Source organism: Balaenoptera ricei, chromosome X (genome assembly GCF_028023285.1).
Source record: "Balaenoptera ricei isolate mBalRic1 chromosome X, mBalRic1.hap2, whole genome shotgun sequence".
Taxonomy (NCBI): Eukaryota; Metazoa; Chordata; class Mammalia; order Artiodactyla; family Balaenopteridae; genus Balaenoptera; species Balaenoptera ricei.
In genome coordinates, this window is record NC_082660.1 from 3,314,223 (window position 1) to 3,338,076 (window position 23,854).

Sequence of the window (23,854 nt, forward strand, 5' to 3'; positions counted from 1 at the left end):
AAACAGACCCGTCCTCCTTACAAAGTAAGTGAAATGCAACTACTGTGACCTTGTTTGTGGGGTTTCAGAAGCTAATTAAAAAGGAGCCTCAAGATATTTCCTAAACACTCAGAGTATGCCCTTCTGGCTTGGGGATGTTTCTAGGAGGGTTATTCATCCACTGTCTCCCTAAGTGAGGAAAATGCATTGTCAGTTCTCCATGGAGGGCTTGCTAATTAAAATGCTGATTCCACCAGATATAGGGGCTCTGTATTTTCTGCTTAAAGTAATATCTGGTGAGCCAGCTACACTTGACAGTACTAAGTTATTCAATAAGAGGAAACTCTCTAGGAAGCTGGGGTGAACCAAAGAGGGCAGTTCCATTAACTGAGACTTAATCTTCTCAGCCCTTTAATAAATCTGAAACAAGATCACCATACAGAAAGCAAACGGGACACGGAGATGAGTAACAGGAGGTCGGCTGGAATTTCTTTGGAAGGTTTGACAAGAGGATGCAGACACCCAGCTTTGGGTTTCCCAGGACTCGGGTTCCTTTGAGAATGGTTGGATACCCCAAGTGTTAATTCTTCTGCTGTATCTATATGTTTGTGTCAAAATTATATTGCCACATAAAAGAACAAAGTTCTGCTACATGCTAAAACATAGATGGACCTTGAAAACATGATGCTAGATGCAAAAGAGGTCACAGAGTGTATGATTGCACTTAAAGAAGATGTCCAGAACAGGTAAATTCTTAGAGGCTGAAAGCTGAGTAGTGGCTCCAGGGGTGGGGGAAGGAGGGTAGGGGGTCTAGTGCTAATAGGTACAGGGTCTCATTTTGGGGTAATGAAGAAGTTCTAGGACTAGACAGAGGTGATGTCTGCACAATATGGTGAATGCACTAAATGCCACTGCCTTGTACTCTTTCAAATGGTTAACATGGTAAAATTGATATTATGTGTATGATGTCACAATTAAAACATATATATTTGTGTCTATATATACATATATATTTGTGTAGACAGATATGATGGATGGATAGATAGATATGATGGATGGATAGGTAGGTATGTAGGTAGGTAGGTAGGTAGGTAGGTAGGTAGATAGATAGATCCATATGCGAAAATAAAAAGGTCTCCAAGTGGACGGCAAGAGTGAACATTGGATGATATTTAATTTTAAAAATGCGGAAGGCGTTCCCAATGGGATTCCAACATGAAAGAGGGGCGTGCTTTTTTCATGCTGTCAATATTCTCACTGTCCGCAATTATGCTCTTGTCCTCAATGCAGGACTTGCACGGCAAGGGTAGATTCAATTTTTCGCAAATCAGTGAAATGATATGCTTAAGACCGAACTCCTGACTTTTCCTTTGACGTCTACGTCTCCCAGCTGGCTCCGAATCAATAAAGCTGACATACGCTCCACGCTGGTTTTATTTCCCACTAAATCCACAGGGCTTCGAACACTGCCCAGTACCGAGTAGCAAGTCAATACCTAATTGGTATTGGATGAGTGAGTGGGTTTGCTTCTAAATCGTCTACATTTTATGAATATTACTCTTCCCTTAATCACTAAATAAGGAAGAAAACAGCAGTATGTTGGCTTGGCAATATTGCAGGCGATGTTTTATTGATGACTCCCAACCTGGAAAACTTGTTAATCCAAAGTACAAGAAACAGGGGATTTAATTTACTCTTTCTGTTGTTAAAATTCATGTGCCTGACAATCATCTTCTGATTTCCAAGTACTTTAAATGTATTTTCCTCTTACACCGGCATTGTTTTTTATCAGAGTTTTAAAAACTGAAAAAACGCAGACATGATGTTAATAGACAATAATAAATAATACCATAGGGTGGATGGGATTTTCTGTCCACAGGACCACACACCTTCTACTTCTTTGCTCTGCCATCAGACGTTTTTCTTCCCAACTGTACTGAGTGGTTCAGGCCACAGCACTGTTCTGACTTTCCTTTAACCAGATGAGCTCTTTCTTGGCTTCTCTAAAGTCCTCTGGCACCCACAGAAACTTCCCCAAAGTCCAAAGGAAAGCAGATCAGCTCAACAGCCTGGGATCTGTGACAACGCGGGTCGTATCCTGTTAAACGGGACAGATCTCCCAGGCAGTTCAGAGGTGGGTTCGCCCAATAGAAATAGGACCCATGCAGAAAGGTTCTCCAGGTATTCTAGAGCCTAGAACCGTAGTTCTTTGGGCACGTTTTGTGGAAATCATCTCTGCATCCTCTGATTGTGTCAACAAGATGATGGGCCATGGAAATATACAGGACAGGAAGCTATTTTGCGTGCTGCTCAACTGGTCTCATTTCCCTCCATCCTACCAGGCACACCCTCATTCTCCCGTATCTCTGTCATTTGCTTTTCACCTGTTCACCTTTCACAGGAAGACTCTGTGACAATTTTAAGGCAATTCTGCTTTCAGCGCCATTTTCTAGCAATTTATTCAAGATGGGTACACACGGCAACTAAGGGCCTGGAACTGTTTTGACCCTCACCGAGACTGGTCAGAACAACTGTTTGAAAAGGACGTTCTATCTTTTTTGTTCGTTTGTTTTTTTGAAAGATGCATTTGGAGCAATTCATGATTCATAGGTTGCTTTAAGGCCACTTCTCCAGATAGTAGCCTTCCTGAAATTGCATGAGTGAATATAGGATATTCATCTATGGGGTCAAGTCCCTGCCATGTCTGCAAAACTCGTCTGATTCCGATTCTGATTCAAGCCAGGGAAGTTTTAAGCAAGGGACGGACTGTGGAAGTTTGAGTATCCTGAGTTGCACTATTATCCTTTTCTCTGGGAGGGAACACTGTATAATCGTCAACGATTATAGAGTATTTGAATTTCCAAAATAGAAAAACTTAATAGAAACAACAGAGAATGGAAACATTTGGTGTTCGAAGGTAGCAGAGAAGATAGAGCAGAAATAAAACAAAAATGAAGAAAAAAATAATCTTGTTATATCATCAAGCTTCTCTCTTTTCCTAAATTATTTTCAGTGAAGGAACAATCTCCCTGCTTGTTTCTCCCCATGCTAAGGGAAAATAAAATGGGTGACACATAATCCCAAACGTTCACCTTTATCTACCAAGCAGGATTGTATTTAAAATGCAGAATAGGTACCAGGATTCAAATTAGTTTTGAATGGTTATCAGGAAACTCAGCATTAGTTCCCTTAGCATCTTAGTGGTAGAGAAAGAACTGTTACTTCCAATAGAATTTATACTTGCAACCTGGGTAGGATTTGCTCGTAGTCTGTCTTGAAAGAAAGGTTTTCCAAGGAAAAGCCCTTAAAAGAAAACAAAATATCATTTTCCCTGAATTTACACAGTTAAATGTCTTCCTTGAAAATTCAATGTGGATGAGAACAATTTGAAACATTATTTGTATTCATATGTAAAATGGGGTTTAGTTAGTTTCTGGACTCAGAGAGAGCAATATATATACACTGTATGTGTGTGTGTATATGTATATAAAATATGTGTATATATATATATATATACACACTGTATATATATCTGTACACACACTATATATAATGTATATAAACATATATACACACATTGTATATATATACACACAGTGTGTGTATATGTATAACATGTATGTATATACAGTGTATATATATGTATGATCAGTATATATACTCTCTCTCTATAATCTGTATATATACAAAATCTTTTTTTTTTCTTTTTTCACTTACATGTATGTCTGGGAGGATATCTGAAAGTCATGAGGGAAAAGGGACAGTTCTTGGAACAGAACTCTCCTGTATCCTCAAACTGGCTAGCATACCTAGGCCCTGACCACTAAAATATCAGAACAGACCTCACAATCCTTGTGTCAACCACAACTGACCCTGAAGGTTCCCAAAATGTTAAATGATTATATGTGATATTTCATTTTTTGGTTTAAGAAATCTCGAACCTAAAGTCCCCCCTTGTATTAGTCAGATGAGTCAGGGTTCCACAGAGAAAGAGAATCAGTAGGAGAAAACTGTGTATCTATGTCTATCTATCTATATATCTATGTGTCTATCTATCCATTTATCTATCTATTCATTTATGTATGTATCTATCTATCTACGTATCTATGTATCTATCTATCCATTTATCTATCTATTCATTTATGTATGTATGTATCTGTCTATATATCTATGTATCTATCCATTTATCTATGTATGTATGTATCTATCTATCTACGTATCTATGTATCTATCTATCCATTTATCTATTCATTTATGTATGTATCTATCTATCTATGTATCTGTGTATCTATCCATTTAACTATGTATGTATGTATCTATCTATGTATCTATCTACATCTGTCTCTGTCTCTACATATTCTATGGAATTGACTCATGATTTTGGAGGCTGACAAGCCTCAAAATCTGTGGGTGGCAAGCTATAGACCCAGGAGACCTAATGGTGTATTTGCAATCCAAGTTCAAGTGCAAAGGCAGGAAAGGATTGACAACCAGTTCAAAGAGAGTCAGGAAGAGAGAATGGATCCACCCTTGCTCTTTTTGTTCTGTTCAGGCCCTCTGTGAATTGGGTCATGCCCAGCCACATTAAGCAGGGTAATCATGTGCTTGACTCAAATGTGAATCTCTTCCAGAAACACTGTCACTAATACACCCAGAAAGAATGTTTAAACCAACACCTGGGCAACCCCCTGGCCCAGTCAACTTGACACAGGAGATAAGCCATCACGCCCCCAAATGAAAACAGATGTCGTTTGTCCACTCCCACCACACTCAACGGCTAGCTGGGATCTCCAAAGCTGGTTGTCTGCAGGAGTCTGGAACCATCCCGGAGAGGAGTGCTGTACCTACCCCATCATCTCAAGGTGATGCATGGAGACTGGAAGTGACTGTTATTTAGCAACCATGATGTGGAAAGAGCAAAGAAAACATCCATGAAGACACAATGCCTTCTCAAGTCCTTTAGGGGCACGACACGGAAGAAATTATTCTGCATTGTTTTACCTAAGACCATAAATTTGAGTGCCTAGGGATAAAAGAATTTTGTCTTCTCTTTGAGGACAGCATTAACAAACATTGATCCAATTCCAACAATCAAATTAACTTTTTTGAGCTGTGAATGTGCTGAGACCCCCAGTTCAAGGCTAATTCAGAAATAACTAGTCTGTACAACTATTATTTCCAAGAGTTGGCCTTCTTATGAACACTCACTATCTTTAAGGGGGATCACATGTACTTGGCAAACGATCTTTGTTTATGCTGCAAGAATGAGTTTAAAGAAATGGCATTTTTCACTCGGATCCTGAAGACCTAGTAGAAATACTTTAGAATATTAGATAAGAACAGATGCTTACATGTCAGCAATCGGTACTTAGTCTATTATGGCCTCAATCCACTTAGCTACAAACCCTATGCAGACTGTGGAGGATATAAGTTGGAGAATGACCATCAACTTACAAAAAATATGAGGTTAACAAACAAAAGACGAAAAATACATAACACCATTTTTCTATCTTCCCTCCTCATTCTACATATTAACATGACCTTTTTGGTGACCGATCATAGTTAATCTTCCTCAAGCCTCAATATGTAAATAAAAATGTGTTTCCAAGAACATAATTTTACATCTGCAGTTCCTGTCATAAATGGCAACGAAGTTTAGCTGCACTGAACACTTCTAAAATGGCCACATAAGCACATTTGGCGAAGTCATAAAATAGTCCATTTGCCTTAACTTTTTAAAAATAAAATTGACAGTATAATTATTGGATACAGGAATTCTCTTAATGGAATTTCTTTTAAACCAATTAAAGAGAAAAGAATCTCATTATAAGAACAATATCAATTACTCATCCATTAATTTAACGTCACTGTGAATCCCAAAGACTTTCTTGGATAGCTTTTATGGGTCATAATTATGTGACAACCTAAAAAGCCCACGTGAGATCGTCCTATAACTTGCCTCTGGGAGGGATGTCCAAGTAATTCTATGTCTGGCTTTGGACACAGAAACTCCACTCATTCTTTCTGTGGCCCAATATTTTGGATTATTATGTTTCTGAAAGAGATTTATTATGCTTCTCTATAAACACAACCTGATTATACATTATATATAGGTGTATATATATACACACATATGCATATAAATACACTGTATATACTATAAAGATTTTATATAGAGATGATATTTATATCATATAGAGACTATACAGATTTTATATGTAGACAGATTATATATATACGTATATACAGTATGTACACTGATTATACATATTATATATTCAGTGTATATATAACACACATATGTATATACACCTTATACATATATACATATTATATACATATTATAGATATACACTATGTGTGTGTACATATATATTATATACATACAATAAGGCATCTTTGTAATTTCTCAAAATATTAACAGCTATGTTAAGATGGTCTATCCTTACTGGTGTACAGAAGGTTTTACTCAGATTTCACGTATTTGGCACCCTGTATCTGACCGCGAACCCGTTACAAGCAGTACATTTTCTGAGGACCCGTCATAAACATCCTTCTGTTTCCCACGGTTCAAGCTCGGTTGCCCGAACATCTTCTCTGATCTGTATTCGAGGGATTGCTGCTTCTTTTGAATTTAAAGGTAACATATCCTCTGTAGTTTCCAGAAGACCCTGGCTTACTTTATAGTTAATTGTATGCAATTCTTGCTAATAAGACACCATTGGCTCCCAGGAGCACGTCACCCTGTATCATGAAATACAAGTGTGTGGACAAGTAAATAGGTATTTTTATTATGGTACAACTGTTCGACCATTTGCACCTTGAAAATGAGTTTGCTATGTTGATTTCCTAAGACTTAACCTAGTTTTTTGGGTTTTTTTAAGTACCTGCATTCTAATATTATTCTCTACATTATATCATCATTTTCTAATGATTAAAGGATCCCTAGTTTACCCTGTCCATCTTGTATTCCATGAATATAATTATGAAGGTTGTTTTAGTATAATTACACAAAAATACAGTCAATGTAATATAAATTATAATATTGATGTGGATTACAAATGTTGATTGTCTATAATTGTCAAAATTCAAAAAACAAATTCCAGAAGTTTGATAGATGGAATTTCTGAATTTATAAACACACTCTTTCATAGCAAACACTAATTCACATACCTAACATTTAAAATGTAAATACCTAGTTCAAGGAAAATTAGCATCTGAGGGCCAACAATTTCAGTTTCATGTCTGGCCCTGACATTAGCTAGCTGCTTCACCCTTAATAAGCCATGTAATTCTGCAGCTATAAAATGAAGGAATGATAGGAAATTTTTTTTTTTTTGGTTTATTCTATTTTGTTTTGTTTTCTGTTTCTAGTGAATCTGGAATATAGGAATTACTACATCCTGAGGCAGAATCTTATACTACTAAGCAGGTCCAACTGTTGGAAAGTTCTACTTTCAAGGCAGCATGTGAATTGGTTAGAGTGAGCAGATCTGACTTCAAAATCTGGTCTCCCCATTTCTTACCTATGTATTCCTTCAACAAATATTTAATCACATCAGGTCCGTGTTTCTTCATCTGTAAAATTAGGATACAAATTTCTACCTCTTAGTTCATAAATGGTAGGAAATTTATTCCCCATACTTAAGGTTATGTGATGAACATATACATTTGTGTTTTTCACATAAAATAACACCTATGACCAATTTTTCCTAATTTACCTTGGCAGCTGCTATAAAAACAACCCTACTCCATTTTACTGATCTCTTCACTTGGGAAGAAGCAGAATATACAATATGTAACATAACTCAAAAAATGATGAGCTATGTTGACTGGCTGAAAATTGTACTTTATGTGTGGTCATTTTGTGATGAATCTCAGGAAAGAGAGGAGAGGCATATAATTTAGGAAGCAGAGATTATGTGGTAGGTAAACTGCAGGAACTCGTCTGAAAGCAAATGTAATGGTATAATTTTATAGTGATATTGACAATGTCATTTAGCCATCACTTCAATGAAAGTCATTTTGTTCAAAGAGGATTCCTAAATAGAAAAAAAAAAAAAAAAGAAAGAAAGAAACTAGAAAAGCTTTCCTAAAAAAACACTCTTTGTATTTCGGTTATTGGATGTTTCAGGGTAGAGTTCACATTTTCCCTTTCCTGGTAGGCAATTAATCTCTAGTTGCTTCATTTCAATCTCTGAACTCATCTGTGTTCATTCTCTAGCATCTACTTCTTAAATCTTTTGGTACCCGCAGTTCTTCAAGGTGAGATCTTTAAAAGCAAAGCATGTCTAGAGTCAGAACTCACTGAACACAAATGTTCATCTCTGACAGGATAAAATGTTTAAACTTTTAGAACTGTGTTATGTACAAGCGTATATACACACATGTATGCATAGATACATATGTATAAGTATGTGTATGCATGTGTGTATGCATGTGTGTATATGTGTTTGGACACCTACACATATGTAAATGTGGATGTATCCTGTTGTTTACAGATTTATGAATTTATTATAAGAGCATCATACTCTATTTTCTCTTAGGAATATTTTTTAATCGATACACATGCTTACTCATGTGCATTCATGTTTGCAAGCAGGCAAGTAGTTAAGATGACTTATGTTCAAGGCTCTATAATATTCCATGATGTGAGTATAATATACTCTTTATATCTATTTTTTTTTTTCCAGTGTGCCTTTCTGGGTTTTGTACCACTTTGCAAGGCTGCTAAAAACATTTCTGTGTTACTCTCCTGGTACACATGACCAGAAGTTTCTCATGCATGTATAGCTGGGTCCTAAATCTGACATCTGGATTCATCATGAACAGAAGAATGCAATGGAATGACATTTTTCAAGTGAAGAAAGTTATATTTTCTGGAACCAGTAAACATATCTCTCAAAAAATGAACATGACACAAAGCAGCTATCATATAAAGGCTGATGGAATTTCTCATGAGCAGAATACTAAAGAAGGATTCTTCTTAATAATTATAATGGACACAGAAAAGCAGCAGGATATAAAGAACCAGCAAAGGGCTAATATATTCATATATGTCAATAAATATCAACCACAAAACAATAACTCTGGTTGTCCTTGGACTTCAAATTTTATTTAAACCAAAAAATGGAGGGAAGTAGTAACCCAAAGAAAGAGGGTATGTGGGTAAATATGTTTGTAGCTTCTAAGGTTTTAGCTGCATTGGGGAATTAGTAATATTGTAACATTTTATATTAGAGTGTTATAAGTCTCAGTTGTGTGTTACCTTCTTTGCATTCATTATAGACCATTAAAATCTATCAAATGCTGAAAGGAAAAAATAAAATAATAAAAAAGTGTCAATCGATCTCAAATATGTTAAGAAAGGGGAAATAAAACAACATGCAATAGATGGGCCAAATAGGGGAGAAAAAATATATATATATATATGTATTCGTATTAGAATATTAGCATTTTCATAAAATGTAAATGAAGTAACAACTCCAAATAACATATCATGCTTCTCAACTTGGATTAAAAAGAACAACAAACAATCACAACAGTAACAACAACAAGTATATTATACTGATTACAAGTTATACATTATGTATGATACTGACTGAAACATGAGGACAGAGGAAGTTTGAAAACAAAAGGGTGGAAAGATATACCATTAAATCCATAACCACAAGCTGGTATGTAATAGGAAATTAAAGTCATCCCATATTTTCATATTTGCACCCACTAATACAGCTTCAAAATACATGCCTAGTGAATATTAAAACAAATTTCAAAAGTTGCAAACGTACAATCCCGTGAGAGAAGACACATGAAGTGCTCAGAGTTATGCAGGTGCATAGGAAACACTTAACACATGATCAGTATGTTCATTTTGGTAACTAAGCTTCCCTTCTAAGAGGGGACAGACCCCCTGCATAATTGCTCCACAGGGACTCACCTACAAGGTCTAGAGGCTAGACCTACGAATCACAGACCTGAAATGATTTAGAGGAAACACACACACAGACACCCATGAAACAAAACACATAAACGGCTTTTGAAGAGATGGACCATGAACGGTTCTGACAGAGAGTTTACAATATACAAGATACACATGGTAATACGACAAGACATATTACATCCTGAGTTCTCTCTCTCCCCCTGTCAGTACTTAAGCTGGGTTGACCCCATTGAAAGTTGACTCTTTCATAGGGGGAACACATGGACACCTGCTCGGATGGCCTGACATGCTAGATCTCTATGCTACTACAATTTTATTTTTAAAGACTGGGTATTTTTAGAGTAGTTTTAGGTTCACAGCAAGTTTGAGGAAAAGGTACAGAGAGCTCCCATGTATCCCCTGTCCCGCACACACGCACAGCCTCCCCTATTATCCACTCCCCCTCCAGACGGTACATTCTTTACGAGCAATGAACCTCCATGGACACATCGTCATCACCCAAAGTCCACAGTCGACATTAGGGTTCACTCTTGGTGGTGTACTTTCCATGGGTTTGGACACTGTATCCATCATTATGGTGTCATACAGAGGAGTTTAACTGCCCGAAAATTCCCTCTCCTCCATCCATTCATCCATCCCTCCCTCCCCACTAACCACTGGTCATTTTACTGTCTCCATAGTTTTCCCTTTTCCAGGATGTCACAGAATTGGATTCATAGAGTATCTAGCCTTTTCAGGTTGACTTTTTCCCATTACAATTATTTTTTACATGAAAAAAAAAAAAAGTGACAAAATTTACCTGCTGGAAGTAGTTTGATAATTTATATATCCTCACCTGATTCAAAATTACTTAATGTCTTGTCACCTTGATATCTGGAGTTGGAGATAGCAGGGAATTTACATAACAGAGCTAAAATTAATATTCATCCTTCATTACTAAGCACTAGAGTTTAATGAAATTGCGGTACAGTTTGAGAGAGAGAGAGACAAGGCCATTGAATGTGAGTAACGGATTACATTCTTGCAATGAAAACATGAATGAGGTAAAGAAGAATTTAAAAAATAATGTTTAAATAATTGTAGGTAATTTTATTTTGCGATTTTATTTAGTCTTCTTTATGATACTAGGAGGGGTAATGGTGGTCCCCTACTGCATATGAGTTTGTTGGAGCTTAGAAAATGTTACCATAGAATTTACACCCAATTCTGTCTGCTTTTATGAAAGATGTCTTTGTGTGGATTTGTCAGTTAGCCCCTTTAAAGTATATGGAAAAGGTCCTTATGTTCAAGAGTATTTTTCTGTAGAGAGAAAATCTGGAGAATTTTTTACCCTCCACCATAAATATGAATATTTAGTTGTCTATCACAAATTACAAATTCTGCTTTATGGAAGGGGATCCAGTAGCAGGGAATACTGAATTGGCTTAATTTTAAAACAGTTTTACCAGTAAAACATCAAAACCTAATAGGACTTTGAAAAGATACATGCACCCCAATGTTCACAGCAGCACTATTTACAATAGCCAAGACATGAAAACAACCTAAATGTCCACTGACAGATGAATGGATAAAGAAGATGTGGTACATATATACAATGGAATACTACTCAGCCATTAAAAAAAAATGAAATAATGTCATTTGCAGCAACATGGATGACTTAGAAATTATCATACTAAGTAAGTCAGACAGTGAAAGACAAATATTATATGATATCGCTTATATGTGGAATGTACAAAAACGATGCAAATGAGCTTATTTACAAAACAGAAACAGACTCACAGACATAGAAAACAAACTTATCGTTAGCAAAGGGGTAGGGGAGAGGAATAAATTAGGAGTTTGGAATTAACAGATACACACTACTGTATATAAAATAGATAACTAATAAGGACCTATTGTATAGCACAGGGAACTATACTCAATATCTTATAATAACCTATAATAGAAGAAAATATACAAAAAAGATATACATATATGTATAACTGTATCACTTTGCTGTACACCTGAAACTAACACAACATTGTAAATCAACTATATTTCAATAAAAATTTCTGAAAAGGAAAAGAAACAAACAAACAAAAAATGAGAGGACTTTAAAGACTTAACTAAAAGCAAGGCCCTAATATTTTTTGGGAACTCTATAACCTTTGACTCATTAAGTCAAAATAAGTCATTTTGATCAATCTTCTATAAGAGAATGTTAGCATTAGAATCTCCCACCGTGAAACATGGTTATATTTCACCCTATTTCTATACTATAAAAAAGTCACAGGGAAATATTAACCCTGTTGTACAGCTCCACTGGCCTCTCTTTGTGGCATGGAATATTTTCTGGACCTTCAATCTGTTCTTAAATTTTGTATCTGTATTCTAGCGCAGTGTTGGAAGTCTGCATTGAACATACACCAAACCACCCTATTACCATTCCCTGTGATATGCCACACTACCTGTGCATGCATATGTGCCATTATCCAAGCCAAATTAGTTTGACATAAATAGACTCAAAAGAACTCTAGAGATCTACCTTCCATGCTAATACCTATTGCTGGCTTCACAGTATCTGCCAGAGATTATATATGGAGACACAGAAACTGTAACTTTGCTTTTTAATGCTTCAATGTTTATATAGATGTCTATTTTCTTATTTAAAAAAACAACAGGTAGTTCTACTACTGTCTCATAAAAATATTAAAACACTTACAGTCTTATTTTTATTATTGTGAACTCAAACCAAGATTTTTCTAATTCCAACACCTTAAATCCTTGGTTTATTCCCTTAAGAAATCTTCAGTTCTTACAGCTTCCTTTATGGGGCATTGGTAGTTAGGGTAGAGCTGATAATGGTCTTCTTTATTTTTTATTTTAGGGAAATAAAAGAAAACAAAACAGAAGGAAAATCCTCCTGTGTCTGAAGCTGGACATGAGCATGAGGAAAACAGTCTCTCTTCCAGCTTCCCTTGCAGCTGTGTGGGTAGTGTCTGGATGGTAAGAGGGATGGGAGAGGGATGCCAGAAGCTCCAGGGATGCCAGTGAATGGATGAGTGTGCCATGTATGGGCCAACTCCTTCCTGGCAGGAATAAAGGAAGGTGGGGAGCATGAAGGTCCAATCAAAGCTCAGGGGAAGGCAGAGCCACAATACAGAAGGAGCCTGGGTTCCAGCACCATGGATCTCCCGCATCAGTGTGGAAACCTTGTTAATGAATAAAAGTCCTCTTATCTTATTCAACTTATTGCGCTCCTGGTGATGATTCAATCAGCAAAACCTGTTCCTAAATCAGTGCTTCTCAAAATTTCCCCTCCCCCTCATCTTGGCACATTATAGCCAAGAATGCTATTTCTCCAAATGTATGAGCTTGTTGATATCCAGAAGCTTATGAGCTGGAGACAACGGCTACTCCATACCCTGACTTGTCATTACACAGGCGAAAACAATAAATAACCAGTAACAAAGAGGACAAGCAATCCCTAATATGCAACAAACAGTGTTTCGGAAGCTGTGTTCCATTAACAGGATAGCTATTAGAAATTCTACACCGAATAATTGTGTACACTTAACTTGCTAATCACAAGATAGGAAAAATAATCAGGATCCAACTAAGAATAAATTTTGGGGCTTCCCTGGTGGCGCAGTGGTTGAGAGTCTGCCTGCCAATGCGGGGGACACGGGTTCGAGCCCTGGTCTGGGAAGATCCCACATGCCACGGAGCAGCTAGGCCCGTGAGCCACAATTACTGAGCCTGCGCGTCTGGAGCCTGTGCTCTGCAACAACAGAGGCTGCGATAGTGAGAGGCCCGCGCACCGCGATGAAGAGTGGCCCCCGCTCGCCACAACTAGAGAAAGCCCTCGCACAGAAACGAAGACCCAACACAGCCAAAAATAAATAAATAAATAAATTAAAAAAAAAAAAAAAGAATAAATTTTGTTTTCGAATAATAGAAAAACATTGAATGATTTTGACCAAGAGACTATGATGAGATAAAAGAAAATTTAGGGATATAAAAGTAACAATAGTGTGTGGAAATATTAGAGGTGAGAAAGAGGTCTGCTGTGGTAGAACAGATAAGATCTTACTGTCTAGATTTGAGTAAATATAAGAACAAAAAGACAGATTTGAAAGACATGATAAAAAATTCTGATGAGTAGATTGTAGAAAAATATTAAGTTTAAATTTTTCTAATTTTATTCATGAATTAGTAGGAACATGAAAATAAACAAGGGGAGTAGCTTTTTTTAGATGATGACTTCATTTATGAGCACAATTTTGAGGTGATTTCAGAATTTTAGGTTAGCCTTACCTACAATGTAAATGTTAAAAAAAGAAGTGCTCAAAGAAAAGATGAATAGCAAGATGTGTATTTGCAGAGAATAGAGAGTGAAAAACACTGGGGTGCACTGAACATTAGGACCGTCACTTATTTTTTTTTTCCTTACACTCCACTGTTACAATTAACAGAAGCTTCAGAGAGAAAGCTGTACTTGAGCTAGTCCACTGAGAATTAGATAGATGATAGATAGATAGATAATAGCTAGCTAGCTAGATATATAGATAGCTAGATAAACAGATAGCTAGATGGATGGATGGATGAATAGATAGATAATAGCTAGCTAGCTATCTAGCTAGCTAGCTAGAAGGATGGATGGACAGATAATAGCTAGCTAGCTAGATAACAGACAGATAATAGCTAGCTAGCCAGATACATAAATAGATGAGATAGATGATAGATAGATTGATGACATAGACAAGTGATAAGCAGATAAAATACAGGACACTCCATCTGCAGTGTTATTTGTCCATGTACATATTCACAGGAAAGTATGAAAGAAAATCCAATGCAACATTAGCAATGGCTAAACTCTATGTCCTGTGTTATTTGTGAACTTTTTGCTTATGTTATACATTCCTACGTCTCTCAAGTTTTCTACACTGAGCATTTATTATTTGGGGCTGACAAATCGATAAAATATTTTTAAAGGAACTTTTCTTCCAACCATCTTTCCTCTTTCTAACAATGAAATTCAGCTTTATACAGCCTTGAGTTCTAAGTTGCTTCTGATGACAAGTGGATTATAATTCTTTGGTAAAAAGTGGCAACCGTCTCTGCCAGCTACATTGATTTCCTATGCGGGAAACATCCAAGTGACAATGCTCATTGGTTTTCTAGTCCAGCATTTCCAAATATCATTAACCAACTAACGTTATTTAAAGATTTATCATATTAAGTATGACATTTCATTGGTGCCAAGTTAATATTATTTTTTCAAGGCAGAATCTCCAGTGGGCCTTTTTAAAGAATTACCCATCTTAGTGTATTGTTCATGAGATTACATTTTTTAAGAAGCTTCTTTTTTTCTAAATGTATAACTTCCTTTTACTACTTCCAATCAACCAAAAATATACATTAAAAGATACATTTTTTTCTGGAACAGGTCATATTTCTGATGCCCTTAACTGAAGCAACCTGCAAGAGTAAAGAACACTCTTACCAGGGAAGCTTGGATTTGAAGGAATGTTTATGCTATTTTGTTATTTATAGAAGAAAGAATTTTCTCTTAGCACAATTGGCAAACGAATATTTTCTTGTGTAAATTGTCTGACCTTTCCTTAACACCTGGGATTTAGTTCTATGAATCTGAAAAGCCTAGAAGAACAACTGAAGAAACATGAATAACTAATAAGAACCTGTTGTATAAAAAAATAAATAAAATAATATTCAAAAATTCAAAAGAAAAGTGCTATAAGTGTTGAGCCCTGAAAATAATACGGTTGAAAAATAATATATTAATTACTATACCACTGCTAAATTACATATTTGCTTTGACTTTGTAATAAACCTGAAACCTAACACTCCAAAAAAAAATCAAATCAGGAAGTCCTACTTTGCATTCTTTTCACATATTTTCCAATATATATTATTTTATAAATCTATATAAAACATATATATAATTTATATATATTTACACAATTTGTACAAGTACATATACAAATGTATATATATACATTCAGTTGTAAAATGGTATAAAGACATATGTAATTTATATGTACATACAAATTATATACCATATACAGTATTTACACAAATTGTATACGTATATCAATTTAAATATATTTAGTATACAATATAAATTGAGTATCAAGTGCATTGATTCATTATTAAGAGTTCAAAAATTCTTTAAAAATTTTTATTGGAGTATAGTTAATTTACAATGTTGTCTTAGATTCAGGTGTACTCAGAATGTTTTTAATATGTATTTTTTACTGTACTCTAGGGGAGCAAAAATTGCCACCCCCAAATGTCTCCTTGCCATGCGGATTATTGTGAACTGAAAATAATCAAGGCCCCCCCAAAATCAGGAAGAACATGTGACCTTCCCCTAACTGCCTGAGGAATGTAGACAGAGGAGCTGCCCCAGGAAGGGAGCCGTCACCCTAGATAACAATACTGTGAACTGGGTGTGTGGGTGGGGAGGAACCCAGCAAAGTCTGCCTGTTACAATCCCTCTCTGTGTCCCCGTCTCTGCAGGCCCAGCAACACTTGTTTACAAACACTTGCTTCTCCGTCTCCATGGGAACTGCCTTCCTCCCCTTTGAGGTCCCACATCACTACCCCAACAGGCTCTTTTGTCTTAACAGAAGATGGTATTTAAGGGGAGGGGTTCAGTCATTTTGGTGGGTGACTCAGTTTTCCCGGGTCTCTCCCATGTGGACGTGTGATTAAACGTTGTGTGGTTTTCTCCTGTTCATCTGTCTCATGTCCATTTCATTCTTAGATCAGCCAGAAGAGCCTGGAAAGGTAGAGGGAAATTTCTTCTACCCTGACAGTACCTAGTAATAACTTTAGGACATCCCTGCAACAAACTAAGCAACAGGACTCTTAGGATGTTTTTAGATAAAGTGAGGATATATCACACAAAAATGAAGGAAGAAATGTGGAAATCCATTCATGCCGGAATAGAATATTGAAAAGTTTACTAACGTTAAAACGTAAAGCTATCAAAGCGAACGCAGCTTATTTTATGTCTAAAATGATAAAGTTTAAATGGTGACCTTGATCACATTCCGGTTTGCCAGGGGGACAGACAGGCATTAAGCTCAAAGAGTTCAAACCATAAGGTGATAATCCTCAGTCAATGTGTCCTAGGCTAAGCATCGCAACATTCCTATGAATGAGATCTAATGGAGGGTGAAATTGTTTCCTGGGGGGAGTGGGCTAAGAAACCCAAGTAAGGCCATTTAAAACAATTGGAACAAACCCTGGAGAGAACGAGGGGTTAATGACCACTTACAGAGAAGGGGCAGTTCTGTTCTCTAAATGCCCAAGTCCCAAGCTTTGGGCTACGAAACTCTGCAGGAAAGGCAGCACACATACAGAGCAGAGGAGAGATGCCTGGTAACTTCCTTTGACTCATTACTGACCGGGGGATTTTTGCAGAAACTAATGGTTTTTATTTTGGACGGCCAAAAAGTAATTCTGTTATTTCACTAACGCTTTGAGTGTTATTACATTCAATAGTTACACCTCACACACCTGTGAAGTCTTCTAATTTTCGTGAAATGTTGTCTTTAGTCCACTCTTCTTTAGAAGCAAAGGAGCATTCTCCAGAACCGCGAGCTGCATTTTCACTTTCCGTATCAGAATCAATCACTAAGGTTTTTTGTGGGGGTTTTTTTGTCTTTTTTTTTTTGGTCTAATATTCACATCGTCTGAATCAGAACTATATTCTGAAGCACTATCATCTTCTGAGACACTAGTATATATGGCACTCGGACCATCAGAGAAAGTATCTACCTAAAATTCACCGAAAGATTCTACTTCACTCAGAATTTCACGAGGCGTCGGTTTTGAAAATTGTACGTTTATGATAGACACAAGGTTGGAACAACAACCTAACGGAGCAAAATGTGAATGATAACGACAATCATACGTTGTGTAATGAACCCTTGATCAATGTGAAGCTCTAGCAACTTCACACGGTGATGTTACTTGTATCCCTCTCTGAAAACGTACTGATACGTAACTTTCGGGTAACAAAGGACGTGTTAATAGGTCTCCGGTCAATAATGAGATGGAAACATTTGAGATGGAAAGACAAGATACAAAGATCGATTTTCTTCTTTTCCCCAGCTTTACTGAGGTATAAAGGACAAATAAAAATGGTGTATATTTTACAGGGCACAAGTGGATGTTTTCATAGACGTATACGCGTGAAATGACCACCACAGTCAAGCTAATTAAAGCATCCAACTCCTCATGTGGAAAGGAAATTCCACACGTCCACTTTCTCATCCACAATGGCTGGTGAGATTTACTGGCTGCAACTAGCACTCTTGAGTATTTTAATATCTGGATTTCTGCCATGCATGGGTTTTTATCATCTTAGCCACAAAATGGAATCTTCTCATGTTCCCATCCATCCAGTTGGGCTATGGGAACGACTATTTCTCTACTGTCAAGACTTTCATTACATCGTACATGATGTTTCTTAGACTTCTGTATCTTTTAGCTTTCTGAATATTCATTTTAATGAAAAATGGAGATCTCTCTGTATATAACCTAGTATACATCTACGGTATAAAGTTGTAAAGTCGTACTCATTACTATAATATTTATCAAATACTTGTTAGGTTTGCCATGCCTAAGTAATTTATCTATATTGTTATGTATCTCTCATTACACACCTTTGAGGACAGCAATTGGTTTCTCTACATCCTGACAGAAGAAAAGAGGTGATGGAGTAATCTATCCACATCACGCAAAATCATCAGAACTGGGGGTGCAACGTTCACAGGCAGAGAATAGCTGGAGATGATATTCTGAATTTAGTACCATCAGTTAGTTGGTAGAAATTCCTATTGAGAATTGCACCATCTGTACTGTAGATACAGTCTGGAAACCAAGGCATAGTGACTGACAGTGATTCTTGGAAAGAGACCCTGATAACTTAAATATTTCAAGTGTGACAATCTGTGCCATTCGATGAGAGGACTATCTTTCCAGCAGTTGAAGTGGGAAAAACCTTACTACAAGCTATTTTGCTAAAGAAGAAATTCTACTCCACTCTGTCAACGCGTAATTTGAAAAAAAAAAAAAAAAAAAAATACCGGAGAGCAGTCTTGGTTTAAAATTTAGTCCTTGTCATTTTCTAACAAGTACATCTCTGGTTTTGGATCATTTAATTTGTGATGCCCTGGTTCATTTCAGTTATAACCTACAACACACTAATAATGATATTTGCCGTTTCCATTTCTTGACTTTATGATAATTATTTATTATTTATGATAACAAAGCATGCATTGAGTTGCTTGCTTTATTCCCACATCATTTTCTTCTAATAAGTATCTTATGATGGCGGTTCTAAAATGTCATATTTTACAGGTAAAGTAAACAAAGGCTTGAGCCAAAAGATTTCATAGAAAGAGCCTGGATTTAAACCTATTTGAGATACACTATTTCCTCTGAATTCAGTTCTACATAATTTATACAGCCTCTTCTCAGATATAAAGCAAGGAGGTGACTGATGTTGAAACACAGAAGCAAATGCAACGCATGGGTGAGAGGAAACTGTAGCTAATGGAATCTAAAGAACTACAGAGTTCAGTGAAAGAAGTAATAAGTTAACTAGGTTCAATGAAGAAAGTAATAAACATATAGAGATACACTATAATAATAAAATAGAGCTATACACACATAATTAGGAAGTAAAGACAGTGCTGGTCATTTATTAAAATAAATGTCATGGCCCAGTGTTTAGTTGGATGGTGTAAAATTCTAATGATTAACCCATCAGCGAGCCTAAGAAATTATTTCACTGAGCTAATTTCACTTATATTTGTAAAAAGTGACCATGGAAGAATGGCTACTTCTGAATTTTCAATCACTCCTACGAATTTTTATGTGCCTATTTATTATTAATGCACTTACTGTGTATGTATATCACCATTGAAATAAAAATGCATACCCCGCGGGCTTCCCTGGTGGCACAGTGGTTGAGAATCTACCTGCCAATGCAGGGGACACGGGTTCGAGCCCTGGTCTGGGAAGATCCCACATGCCGCGGAGCAACTGGGCCCATGAGCCACAACTACTGAGCCTGCGCATCTGGAGCTTGTGCTCCGCAACAAGAGAGGCCGCGATGCTGAGAGGCCCGCGCACCGCGATGAAGAGTGGCCCCCGCTTGCCGCAACTAGAGAAAGCCCTCGCACAGAAACGAAGACCCAACCCAGCCATAAATAAATAAATAAAAAGAAAGAAAGAAAGAAAGAATTACAGGGGTCTACATCTTTAAAAAAAAAAAAGCATACCCCACAAATTATCTAAAATTACATTAGATACCTTCACACTGACAACACCCCAAATTAATGCCTATTTCTTCCTCCCTGGGATAAGCTATCGCTGTCTAACTTTCCCAGAAATATCTTCTAGGAAATCAGTTGTCTCTTTAGGAATTCTTCATTGATTAAAAAAAAAAAAAAAATTGTTCCTTCTTTACTTTTCCCCTCTTAAACAAAAAAGGATACTTTATTATTATAAAGACAAATGGCTCAATTCTCAAAGCAATAAATGAATTCAGAAAATACACTTGAGTTAATTATTCTAAATTAGAGCACTTTTTCTTTTTTCTTTTCAAGATGAAGTAGAAAAAATTATTTCAACAGAAAAAGAGAGACATGTCACCATGTCAGCCTCTGGCTAAAGTTTTAAGAACTGAACATTTTTATATCTTTAATCCAGATAAGAAAGTAAAAAGAGAATAATCTAAATATCAAAGGATTTAGGCTGACAATCATGAGTTTGAATATTTCTAGTAATAATCAGCAGACATCAGAATGCATAATTGGCTTTACCCTATTAAGTGTTATCAGCAGTATATATTTTGACAGCAGTTAGACCCTGTTCCCCTACCCTACACTGTGGGACAAGCAAGTTAGATATTATACAAATTCACAATACAATTATCTATGTGTCCTTGGTTTTTATCTAAAAAATACTACTTTAAACTTTGTACTTCTTTACTGGAATATTGATAGCCCTGTAACTGGCACTTTCATTGTCGCTCTGTTTTTCTGCATTGTATATTATTAAGTTAATGTGATTCCTATTTATCTTTGTTTATTGTTCAGAAGGTATGTCAGATCACAAAATTCAAACAATTTGTCCTTTTAATTATCTAAAAAGAACTCAATTTAAATAGACATTTCCATTTATCATCCCCAACTTAAATGGGAAATGCATTATTTTCATGAATTTAAGTATCTTCACAGTATATACTGAAACAATCCTAGCCAAAGCAGTATCTGATTTCTGACTCCAAAAAGTAAACAGCATTATTTACTGGACCTGGATAATAACAGTATCACTAACATTTCATGATATGTTAAATTCGATCCATTTAATTTTGATGGGAAATTAACATAGGCTTTTCAAGACAGTTTCAGTTATAAAGTTCTCATTTTTTTTCTGTTTCAATTTAATGATTGTTTTTAAGATACAGAACCTGTCATTAGAAATATGTGCAGTCGACAGCCTAAAATAATGTCGGAATTTCAATTAAGATAAAGCCATCGCACTCAAGAACAGGGAATTATCACACATTAGTTTACTGAAAGCTATGAGTCAAGTTAAAGGGATATGAACCGGACTGCAGTAGGTTAGAAAACATTTACGATGCAAGATAACACATCCTTTAAAATGGAACATTTTTACTTAACGTACTTGTTGGCTTATTTTCTGACCTCTCCCACTGAAATACAATCTCCAAGAATGAAGGGAACTCGTAGTATTTATTTCTGTGATCCCCGTTGCTAAGAGAGTGGGTGACGTACTCTAGGCTCCATAAACAATTCTAAGGTGAATGACTAAATTGTTAAAATTACAATACAATTTACAAAATAGAAATTCCAGTAAGGAATTAACCACCCGGAAAATGAGGGAGCTTTTGTTAGGGCATGGTACAGAGAGCAGCATTTTCAAAAAGCCTACCCTAAGACAGAAGTGATTTAATAGATGCCCAAATTTAACTATGGCTGAAGCAGAATGAAGAGGGTCACAGGGGATATTTTGGTGGTGAGAAGAGAGAAAGTGTAGGAGGTTAAAGGAAGTGCCGGAACTCTTAAATATTTCAGGTTGCACGTTCCCTACTTGACAAGGGAAAATGTGAACATAAAGAGAAGAAGACCCCTAAGATTCAGACTCTGAGAAGAGATGCAGAGCCTCCCTCCTGGGCAGGCAGGACGGTAAGAATCCAGAGTAGATTCCACATTTTCAGAGGAAACCAAACCAATTAGGATGAGGAGTGAAAGAACCATGCACTGTACAGAAGAGAAGAGAAATTAGCAACCGTATCTGCCCAGGGTGTGCTGTGGGCATATCTTCCGGTGGACCCTACAAGCATTGTGTTGAATGTATACCTCGTGGAATTTCTGAGTCTGGAGATGTTTGTTGAGCATCAGTAAAGACGGCCCAACAGCTCCAAAATGGTAGCACTGCTTTCTTAGCCCTCCTTATTTAAAAATCTATTTGTCTGGTTTGTTTTGCACTGGCTTTCACTATTATTTGATAATTCCATTTTTCTTTCTTTTAACTTCTACTTTTTAATTTTTAAATTTTTTTCCAGTTTTACTGATATAATTGATATGTAATACTGCACAAATTTAAGGTGTACAACAGCATGATTTGATATATGTATATATGCAAAAGGATCACCAAAAGTTTAGTTAAATCACCTCACATAGTTACAAATTATTTTTCTTGTGAGGAGACTATTTAAGATCCACGCTGTTAGCAACTTTCAAATAAGCAAGACAGTATTATTAACTATAGTCACCATGCTGTACATAAGATCCCCAGGACGTATAACTGGAAGGTTGTGACTTTTGACCCCCTTCACTCATTTTGACTACCCCTCACCCACTGCCTTTGCCAACTGCCAATCTGTTGTCTGTTTCTATAAGCTTATTTTTTTTTAGATTCCACATATAAGAGAGATCATACAGTATTTGTCTTTCTCTTTCTTATTTCACTAAGCATAATACCTTCCAAGTCCATCCCCGTTGCTGCAAATGGCAAAATTTCATTCTTCTTTTTATGGATGAGTAATATTCCATTGTATATATGTACCACATCTTCTTTATCCATTCATCTGTCGTTGGACATTTAGGTGGCTTCCATGACCTGGCTATTGTAAATAGTGCTGTAACGAACATTGGGGTATATGTGTCTTTTTGAATTTCAGTTTTCTCAGGGTATAAGCCCAGGAGTGGGATTGCTGGGTCATATGGTAGTTCTAGTTTCAATTTTTTGAGAAACTTCCATACTGTTCTCCTTAGTGGCTGCACCAATTTACATTCCCACCAACAGTGCAAGAGGGTTCCCTTTTCTCCACACCCTCTCCAGCATTTATTGTTTGTAGATTTTTTTGATGATGGCCATTCTGACTGATGTGAGGTGATACCCCATTGTGTTCTTGATTTGCATTTCTTACCATTTTTCTCTAATTCCTAAGCTGCTGTTTGGTTTATCATCCACACTTGATACCTTCTGCCTTTCACAAAGTAAATTTCTAAACAAATAACCATTGGTGACTTTTTCTTTTTCTCCTCTGAAATTAACAGAATGAAAAGAAAACAGTAAAAGAGAGCTCCAACAGTGGTGTGAAATGGTAACTCTGATTGACATGAAGCCCACCCTCCTCGGCATTCAAGGCTCCAGGGCAAAGTTGTCCTGACTGTGAAATCTTGTGACTCTTTGTCTGGTGGTTTTGTTTTGATTTATTGTTCTTGTTTTTTTTTTTTTTTTCCCCCTGGCCAGGGGGGGTATGGGTTAGCCACAAGGTGGGCAAGTAAGAAGTATCCAAGCCAGTCAATGCCTGCAAACAGCTGTCCATCACTGACAGACTGCAAGTTGGTAACACACACCTCAACTCCAGGCTCCCGG